We start from the raw sequence: 8951 nt of genomic DNA, 5'->3' as shown, positions 1-8951 counted from the left end.
GCTCGCAAACCCCTGGCATTATGCGGTCTAGGCCAATCCCTGATAGTCTGAATTTTCTCCGGATCTACAGAAACTCCCTCTGTAGAAATAATGTGAGCCAGAAAACCCATCTCAAGCTGCCAAAAACTGCACTTGCTCAACTTAGCAAACAATTTCTGCTCCCGCAGCTTCTCCAGAACTGCCCTCAAATGCACTGCATGCTCTTCAAGACTCTCAGAAAATACCAGGATATCATCGATGAAAATGATGACAGACACGTCCAGAAACTCCTGAAACACGCTGGTCATCAACCTCATAAATGCTGCTGGTGCGTTAGTCAACCCGAAAGGCATCACCTTAAACTCATAATGCCCATACCTTGTCCTGAAAGCCGTCTTCCTCACATCTCCCTCATCTATCGGTATCTGATGATAACCCAAAGCCAGATCTACCTTGGAGAACCAAGTAGCACCCCTCAATTGATCTAACAACTCATCGATCCTGGGGAGAGGGTACTTGTTCTTCACAGAGACCCGGTTCAAACCCAGATAACCAATACAAAACCCAGATCCTGGGGAGAGGGTACTTGTTCTTTACAGAGACCTTCTTCTTGACAAATAACACCGGCGCTCCCCACGGTGATACACTATAACGGATGAATCCCTTACTCAACAAATCCTCTAGCTGCTTCTTAAGATCTGCCATCTCCGTTGTAGCCATTCTGTAAGGAGCCCTGGATAACGGCGTCGTCCCCAGTTCAATAGTGAAAGGATCAGACCGAGATGATGGTAATCCCTGCAATGACTGAAACATATCCTCAAATTCCTCAACAACCGGAATACAACTTACCGTAGACTTCCCCACTGACTCCGGCATTGATATAGTAAACAAATAAGTGTCACAGCCCTTCTCGATCATCTTCCCAGCCTGAATGGCCGAGATCACGAGACTCCCCGAAGTCGGTCTATAACCCTGAAAAACCAACTTACATCTTGGAAGTTGATAACATGATTTTTACCCAGGGTATTAATTCCCTATGCAGTTGTAGTACAAAGGGTTATCAATCCAAATGGTTGTTTATCCTAGCAGGAAGGATGCAATCAGAACAAAGCAAGTAAAGCCAAGCAATTAAGGGTTTTGATCTAACAATCCTAAAATAAATAAAAGAAAAGAATATAAACAAAGAAACCACACGACCTAAGCACTCGATGCGAGCATTCGAGTACAAGATCGAGTGGGGTGATCGAGTAAGCAAAGATGGTATGAACAACTCGAGGGGTTACTCGATGCAGGTTATCATGTACCTGATCGGGTAATGGATCGAGTAATGAATGAAAATGCAAGCTATTAAAATACGAAAGCTTCTAAGGATGGGGTAATCGAATCCAATACATGCCTCAAGAAAATATTTCCTAGACAATGAATCTCTAAAATCTTGTTAAAACACTGTCGTGATAGAAACAATCAACCTTGATCACTCCCCTACCCAACTCTCGTTGGAGAAACATGACCAAACAAGCATTAAGATCCGATTCATTATTATCAGTAAACCCCTTACTCATCTAATCTCTTAGGGTAAGTGAGTAAACCTCTAGAATTGGTTGATTCAAGCATCTCATCTACACCTCTCAGTGGTAAAACACCTTAGATCTAATCTCACCCTCTCGGTTTGTTGACAACATTAAGAGCACCACTCTAGAAGGAAATCTATTAAACATATACAATCAACTAAGACATCCTAACCGATCAAGAACACAAAATCATCTATCCCATCCCTAGAAACATGTAAATTAGAGAGTTATCAGACCCCCAAAATTAAATAGACGATACCTTTGGGACTTCCTCCCAAGTGAGCTTGTTTAAAGTCACTGAGCTTGACTCTTCACGCTCCTTAAGCATGAGATCCTTGAGGGAGAGGTTCTGGAATCCTCTCCACTGTAGCAGGCTGATTCAATTCATTCCCCAAGTCTTGTCCAGGTTCCACAGAAAATGTGGTGTTGACTTCTTCAAGGTGCTTGACTTTTTTCTGCTTTCTCTTAGTGGAAAAAGCTTGACCATCAATGGTTGGCCTCTTAATTCCCTTCTTGACATCAAACTCCATCTTGAAGTCTCTCCATGCTCAATCATGATTTTGCCTTGCTTCGCCTCTATTATTGCACCTACTCTTGCCAAGAATGGTCTCACCAAGATCAATGGATCTTCTGGTTCCTTATCCATATCGAGGATCATGAAATCAGTGGGGACTTCCATCCTTCCAATTCTGAGAGGCAAATTTTCCAGGATCCCAATTGGATGTCTGATTGTTCTATCAGCTAAAACCAAATACAGACTACTTGGTTTGAAACTGCTGAAACCCATCTTGTTGGCAACTGACAGTGACATGATGCTGCCTGAGGCTCCCAGGTCACAAAAGCAATTTTTGAAAATCCTAAGGCCTATTGAATATGGCAGAGTGAAAGAACCAAGATCCTCCAATTTCTCTTCGATTCGCAGCTCAGGATCTAAACACACTTCACTCCTGAGATTCTCATATCCAATCTTCTCGACAGCAATTAGTTCTGGTTGGAGGGCTACGAACTCCTTCTCATTGTTCCGCTCCTCTTCTCTTCTTTAATGGTTCCTTAACCTCAACCTCCAGCTGAGCTGCCTCCTTGGTGATTTCCTCTTGAAGCTCATGTGGTGACAAAAGTTTAGGAGGTGGAGCTTTACGCTTGGTCATACGCTCTGTAAGTGCCTCCAGTTGGATGTCAAGGGCAGCATTGAACCTTTCCTCTAGTTCCCCTTCTGCTCCTACAGGTAATTGAGGTTGGTCTCCCATCTGAACATCTACTCGATGTATCATCTGATCAAGATCATCGGGTGTGTCATCGGGTTCAGCCTCGGATGGTTCTTCAGATTGTGAATCTTGTACCAGTGCTCGATCATCAACTCGATCACTCTTCTCGGGTAGAGGCTCGTGTTCATACTTGGATATGTAGTACTTGGCCTCATTTATCCCATAGTGATCCATAGCCTCCCCATCTTGAACATCACTGTCCTCAATGAGGTAGTCCTCATAATCATCATCAAATAAAATGGCTTGAGCAGTGGCATAATCCTTTGGGTTCTGAACAGCTTTACCTGGAAGCAGGTTGATCTTTGGAGGTGGTGGTTGTTGTGGTGGCCTTCTAGGTACCTCAGCTTAGTGTTGAGACAATCATACTTGGCAGTTAAATCATAGTATCCAGAGTCGATCTTGTTGCTCATCTCCGCAAAACGTTTTGCATTGTCCATAGCAGTGGATGCTTGGTATTGTATCATCTGCTGAATTAGGCTGCGGAGGTTGGCTTCTTGAGATTGGTTCTGCAGACCTTGCTGTTGTTAGAATCCAGGTGGTGCAATAGGTTGTTGGTAGTTACCAGAATATTGCTTCTTAGGAGCATAGCCTTGATTGTATTGAACAAAAGGCTTTTGTTGACCTTGTTTCCCTTGGACTCCGAATGGGTAAACTTGGTCTTGAGAATTAGCAACGTTGGGGATATGGTAGGACAGGTTCGGGTTTGGTTTGAAGTTGTTGTACCCCTTGTTGTAGCCTCCTTGGTTGTTGATGTAGTTCACATCCTCAAGCTGCGCATTCTCCCCATCTTGTTGCAGAAATTGCTCTTCCTCTGAGATTGCATTGACATGCTGCTGCTGTTTGAGTAGCCTATCGAGCTTGTCATTGAGGGCTTTCATGTCCCTCTTATACTTGGCATCTTCCTCTCTTGTAGATCGCACAGTACGATCATACTCCTCATTATAATGCCCATCTGATTGAGCTAAGTTCTCCACGAGATCCCAGCCTTCATCGACATCCTTGTTGAGGAAGTTGCCATTGCTTGCGGTATCCAACAACATCCATATCTTGGGGACCACTCCTCTGTAAAGTGTACTCAGCAATGAAGCAGTGCTGAAGCCGTGATGAGGACATCTGGTAGTGTATCCCTTGAAACGTTCCCAAGCTTCACTAAACGTCTCATTGCACGCTTCCCAGGTGGTGATGGACTCCTTGGGGAGTGATTTCTCCCAGATGTGTGCTTTGTCTCCCAAAGAGAATGGGAAAAGCCGGAGTTTGAATCCATCTTCACTAACTCTATTTATCTTTGTTAGACTATAGAGCATATCAAACTCATCTAGATGATCCAACGGGTCCTCCATTGGCAATCCATGAAATTTGTTGCTTTGGATCATCTGGATGAGACTACTCTTGATCTCTAAATTGTTGTTCTATATAGCAGGTGGCACGATGCCATGTCTTTGAGTGTGAGTAGATGGAGCGTCTCCTGCTCCTATGTTGGTCCTTGCTTGAGGAGCCGGTGGACCATTCTGATTGTTCATTGTCTCCTCAATGGTTGCTGGTTGCGGTTGTTGAACTTGTTGTTGTCGAAGTAACCGTGGTTTGTCGATGTTGTCGATGAATGGGCTCAGGTTTTGGTTACCCTTGGATCGTGTTTTCATGCACAAGTATTTGACCGAGTGTACACACGAGGGTCAACACGATCAGGTAGATCTAGTGACGGGTCGGGTGGGTGCTCGAGTTGTACCTGAGGTTCAAAACAAATGAACACGAAAGCAAACAAGTCAGTACCAAACCAAAATGGATAAAAGAACTTGATCTAGCAAGTGCTGAAATCCTAAACGTAGCAAAATGAAAGTCAACCAAATGGCAACGGCGCCAAATTGATAACAGGATTTTCACCCAGGGTATCAATTCCCTATGCAGTTGTAGTATAAAGGGTTATCAATCCAAATGGTTGTTTATGCTAGCAGGAAGGATGAAATCAGAACAAAGCAAGTCAAGCCAAGCAATTAAGGGTTTTGATCTAACAATCCTAAAATAAAGAAAAGAAAAGAATATAAACAAAGAAACCACACGACCTAAGCACTCAATGCGAGCATTCGAGTAAAGGATCGAGTAAGCAAAGATGGTATGAACAAATCGAGGGGTTACTCGATGCAGGTTATCGTGTACCTGATCGGGTAATGGATCGAGTAATGAATGAAAATGCAAGCAATTAAAATACGAAAGCTTCTAAGGATGGGGTAATCAAATCCTAAGTGTTCCTAACCAGTACAAATGTCTTACATGCCTCAAGCAAATATTTCATTGACAATGAATCTCTAAAATCTTGTTAAAACACTCTCGTGATAGAAACAATCAACCTTGATCACTCCCCTACCCAACTCTCGTTGGAGAAACATGACCAAGCAGGCATTAAGATCTGATTCATTATTGTCAGTAAACCCCTTACTCATCTAATCTCTTAGGCTAAGTGACTAAACCTCTAGCATTGATTGATTCAAGCATCTCATCTACACCCCTCGGTGGGAAAACACCTTAGATCTAATCTCACCCTCTCGGTTTGTTGACAGCATTAAGAGCACCAATCTAGAAGGAAATTTATTAAACATATACAATCAACTAAGACATCCTAACCGATCAAGAACACAAAATCATCTATCCCATCCCTAGAAACTTTACTACAATACTCGGAAATCATAGCAAGAAAAATAACAACAAATATGATAAAAAGTTATGAAATAAAATCTAAAACAAAAGGGAAAAGTGTTTGAGTCGCTCAGTTCTCTCACAGAAGCTCTCGCTCTTTGGTTTGAGGGTCTGCGGCGTGCTCCTTTGCGAGGAAGGGGAGGAGGGGTTTATATATGGAAACCCCTTTGACCTAGCTTCCCAGACCTTCCCAATGGTCCACTCGATGGGGTACACGAGGATGAAGTTGGGTTACTCCTCGGGTAGATCTTTGGGTTGTTCTTCCGGCTCTTGGATCCTCCTCGATCGTGTTGGGGTTCAGACTTGTTCTTCTAGCTTGATGGCTCCTTCGGGTACATGCTCGGGTTTGTTCTTCTTTTCCCCCATTTTAGGCTCTTAAGCACCTGTTTTCATCCAAACTATGCAAATGCAAAAATGCAACACCCTAAATGGCATAAAAGTGAACTCCTACAATTAATGACCTAAAAAGGCTAAGTTAAGGGTATGAACAATGCAAAATATGGACAAAAAAAAGGATGCTAAAAACATGTAAATTAGAGAGTTATCATACGTTCAAACTCCACTCTACCCCGATGGCGATCCAAATGCACCATATGCCGATGCAACCAATCCATCCCGAGAATAACATCATACAACTCCACTGGACTGATAAGCAAATCCGCTGGCCACGACTCTCCTACGATCTGAATATCAACTCATCTAGCTCGTCCAATAACTCTCAGAAACTTGCCTCCCGCAACTCTGACAACTCCTGTACGCTCCCCGGGATCCCCTCTGATTCCCGCGCTTTCTGCACACTCCGGAGTAATGAAGCTATGAGAAGCTCCAGAATCAAACATAATGTGGGACTTAAACCCGCCCACCAACAAGGTCCCTACACAAACCTTATGTGTTGAGAACCTAACACTTTTATCACAGGAAACATAAAATCGGAACCTACTAAAATTTACAAAGTTTAAGTACCAGAAATTATACCTATGATCGCCACGGCACTGGCTGCAACTTGGGACACAAGGGCCTGATGTGCCCTGCCTCCCTACAATGATAGCATACACGAGCCGCTGCCGTCGGAGCACTCCTCTTGGGACAGCTAGCACTCTTGTGATCCTTGCTCCCACACTTGAAGAAACTCGCACCACTCGGTGTCTGCATAGCCTCCCACCTCCTCTTGGTTCCCTGTGCAGGCTTGCCGTCCCTGCTAGAACCTCCATGATGTTGAGCCTTACTAGGCTGAACTGCTGGACTAACCGCCAGTGACTGTGCCCGGATATCCTCCTCGATCTCTGCCGCAGTCTCAACCAGCTCTGCACGCGTAGCATCAAAAAACTCCTGATCTGAGCCTCCTCAAACTCCATAGCTCGACCTCTATAACATAGAAGTCGACTGAACTCCAAATCCAGCTCCCGCACTGACCGCGTCCCCTGAGACAACTGCAGGAACTGCACCTCCAACCGGTCCAATGCCTCTCTAGGAAAATACTTGCGGTTGAACTCCAAGACGAAGTCAACCCAAGTCATCTCCCTCACCACTCTCCTAGCAGCCACTGATATCCACCACACCTCAGCATCACCGATCAAATGGTGGACCCTTTTGTCCACCCAAAACTCCTCAGGACACTTTAGAGTATGGAAGTTACGTTCCACACTCGTCCCCCACGCATCTTCAGCAGTAGGGTCTGTACCACCCAAAAACCGCGAGTCCCGAGGCCCTTCATCTCCTTGAGCATGGACAAATAACGCCCATGTGCTCCTGCACCCGCAGCCACTGGCTGCCGCTCCTCCGCCACCACTGGTGGCACTACCTGAGCTTGAGCCAGTACCACTGGTGGCAACTGCTCCAACAACTGTGCTAGCAAAGCTGCAAAATCAGCACTAGGGACTCCTCCCATTGGGACTCCCACACCCAGGACCCTAGCATCACCGGCCACTAGAGCATCAACACCGCCGCCTCCGGCCACACTCATGGAATCCTCCTGGACACCTTGCGACTTGCCAACACCCTCAACTATCACACTCTGGTCCGCAGTATCACTCACTGCTGGGCCTCTGTCCCTACCACGACCACGTCCGTGTCCACGACCACGTTCGTGTCCACGAACAGGAACAGCAACATCTCTAGCCATCTGCACTACCATGAACAAAAGACTAAGCAAACAATTTATATTATGCCACATAAACATAAACTCACCGTGGAATCACATAGTAGGCTCGAAGAGGATGTTCTAGGACTCCATGCCACAAACAATTGACTAACTCACATTATCAATCAAGACATGCAATCCCAAACATCACATCAAAAACCTAGTGAACCCAAACATAGAACTGTAAGGGCTCTGATACCAAACTGAAACGACCCGACCCGATTTTTTTAATAAATAAACTACAACTAATGGTCACATACTCACTAGCCACCTAAACACAATCACAACCAACATCGGAATAACAAATACCAATATATAACCAATAATATCCAATAATAAATAACCAATAATCAAAACATAACCAATATCCAATACCAAACAACATGAAACATAGAACCAACAACCTAGCAATGTTTCTAATGACCCAACTCTACCAACCTAGTCATGCCAGACAACAACCAATCAAGTCCCTAGAACATCCTCCTCTTCATTGCCTTGATTCCACAATCACACTTTGCCTTTACCTGCACCACAAACACAAATTGAGATGCATGAGTATTTTATAAACACTCAGTGAGGCAATCCTCCCATCTACTGGGATATACACACAAGAAACTGTAATTCCATAGTTCAAAACAATCAACAAACAAAGCATACAAACCAGGAAAACAAACATCGTCTCTCTGGAAGGGAGGCGTCGACCGACACCAGCCAAGTGTTGACCGATATTGGCTCTTGGTGTTGACCGACACTACCCCACAGTGTCGATCGATGCCGCTTCACTGGTGTGGACCGACACCAATTGGTGTCGATTGACACTACTTCTGCAATCGCGATCCGCACAAATCCGAGAGTCGAATCTCGCTCCCAAACTCCACCAAATCGTCCAATACTCAAAACCCAAGCCTTATACATCCGTAGGAACCTGTAGCAATCAATCACAGCAAGAAAAACACACAAACACAACAACAAACAAGCAAGAACAAGGAATAACAGGCTTAGATAAGCCATGGTCATGCACTCACTTCTTTGCAGGAAGTTTCTAACCAACAATGATGAATCTCACACTCCCAGAAAGCTTCCCACACGTTCCTAGCCTTGAATCCTCACTCCCACAGCAAGATCTCACCAAAAAAGCCTTGAAATCTCACCAAAACTCACCATAACTGAAGCTGCACTATTTCGAGGACCACTCGACCCTACTACCCGATGGGGGAATCAATTCATCACCTTCTCCGTGAGGAACAAGGACTACCGACTCAGTTTCAAAGAGATGGAGAAGCTGTATAGCTTCAAATCTGGTAG

The 8951-nt window shown here is 44.7% G+C and overlaps 1 pseudogene; it reads left to right on the top strand.

Moving 5' to 3' along the window:
- The first annotated feature begins 3910 nt into the window (after positions 1–3910).
- Positions 3911–3986, top strand: LOC147929224 (small nucleolar RNA R71; annotated as a pseudogene).
- The last annotated feature ends 4965 nt before the right edge of the window (positions 3987–8951 follow it).

The sequence above is a fragment of the Camelina sativa genome, chromosome 13 (genome assembly GCF_030686135.1).
Source record: "Camelina sativa cultivar CO46 ecotype springtype chromosome 13, ASM3068613v1".
NCBI classification, from domain to species: domain Eukaryota; kingdom Viridiplantae; phylum Streptophyta; class Magnoliopsida; order Brassicales; family Brassicaceae; genus Camelina; species Camelina sativa.
The sequence above is the reverse complement of the archived record's forward strand: the minus strand, read 5'-3'. Positions and strand labels throughout refer to the sequence as shown.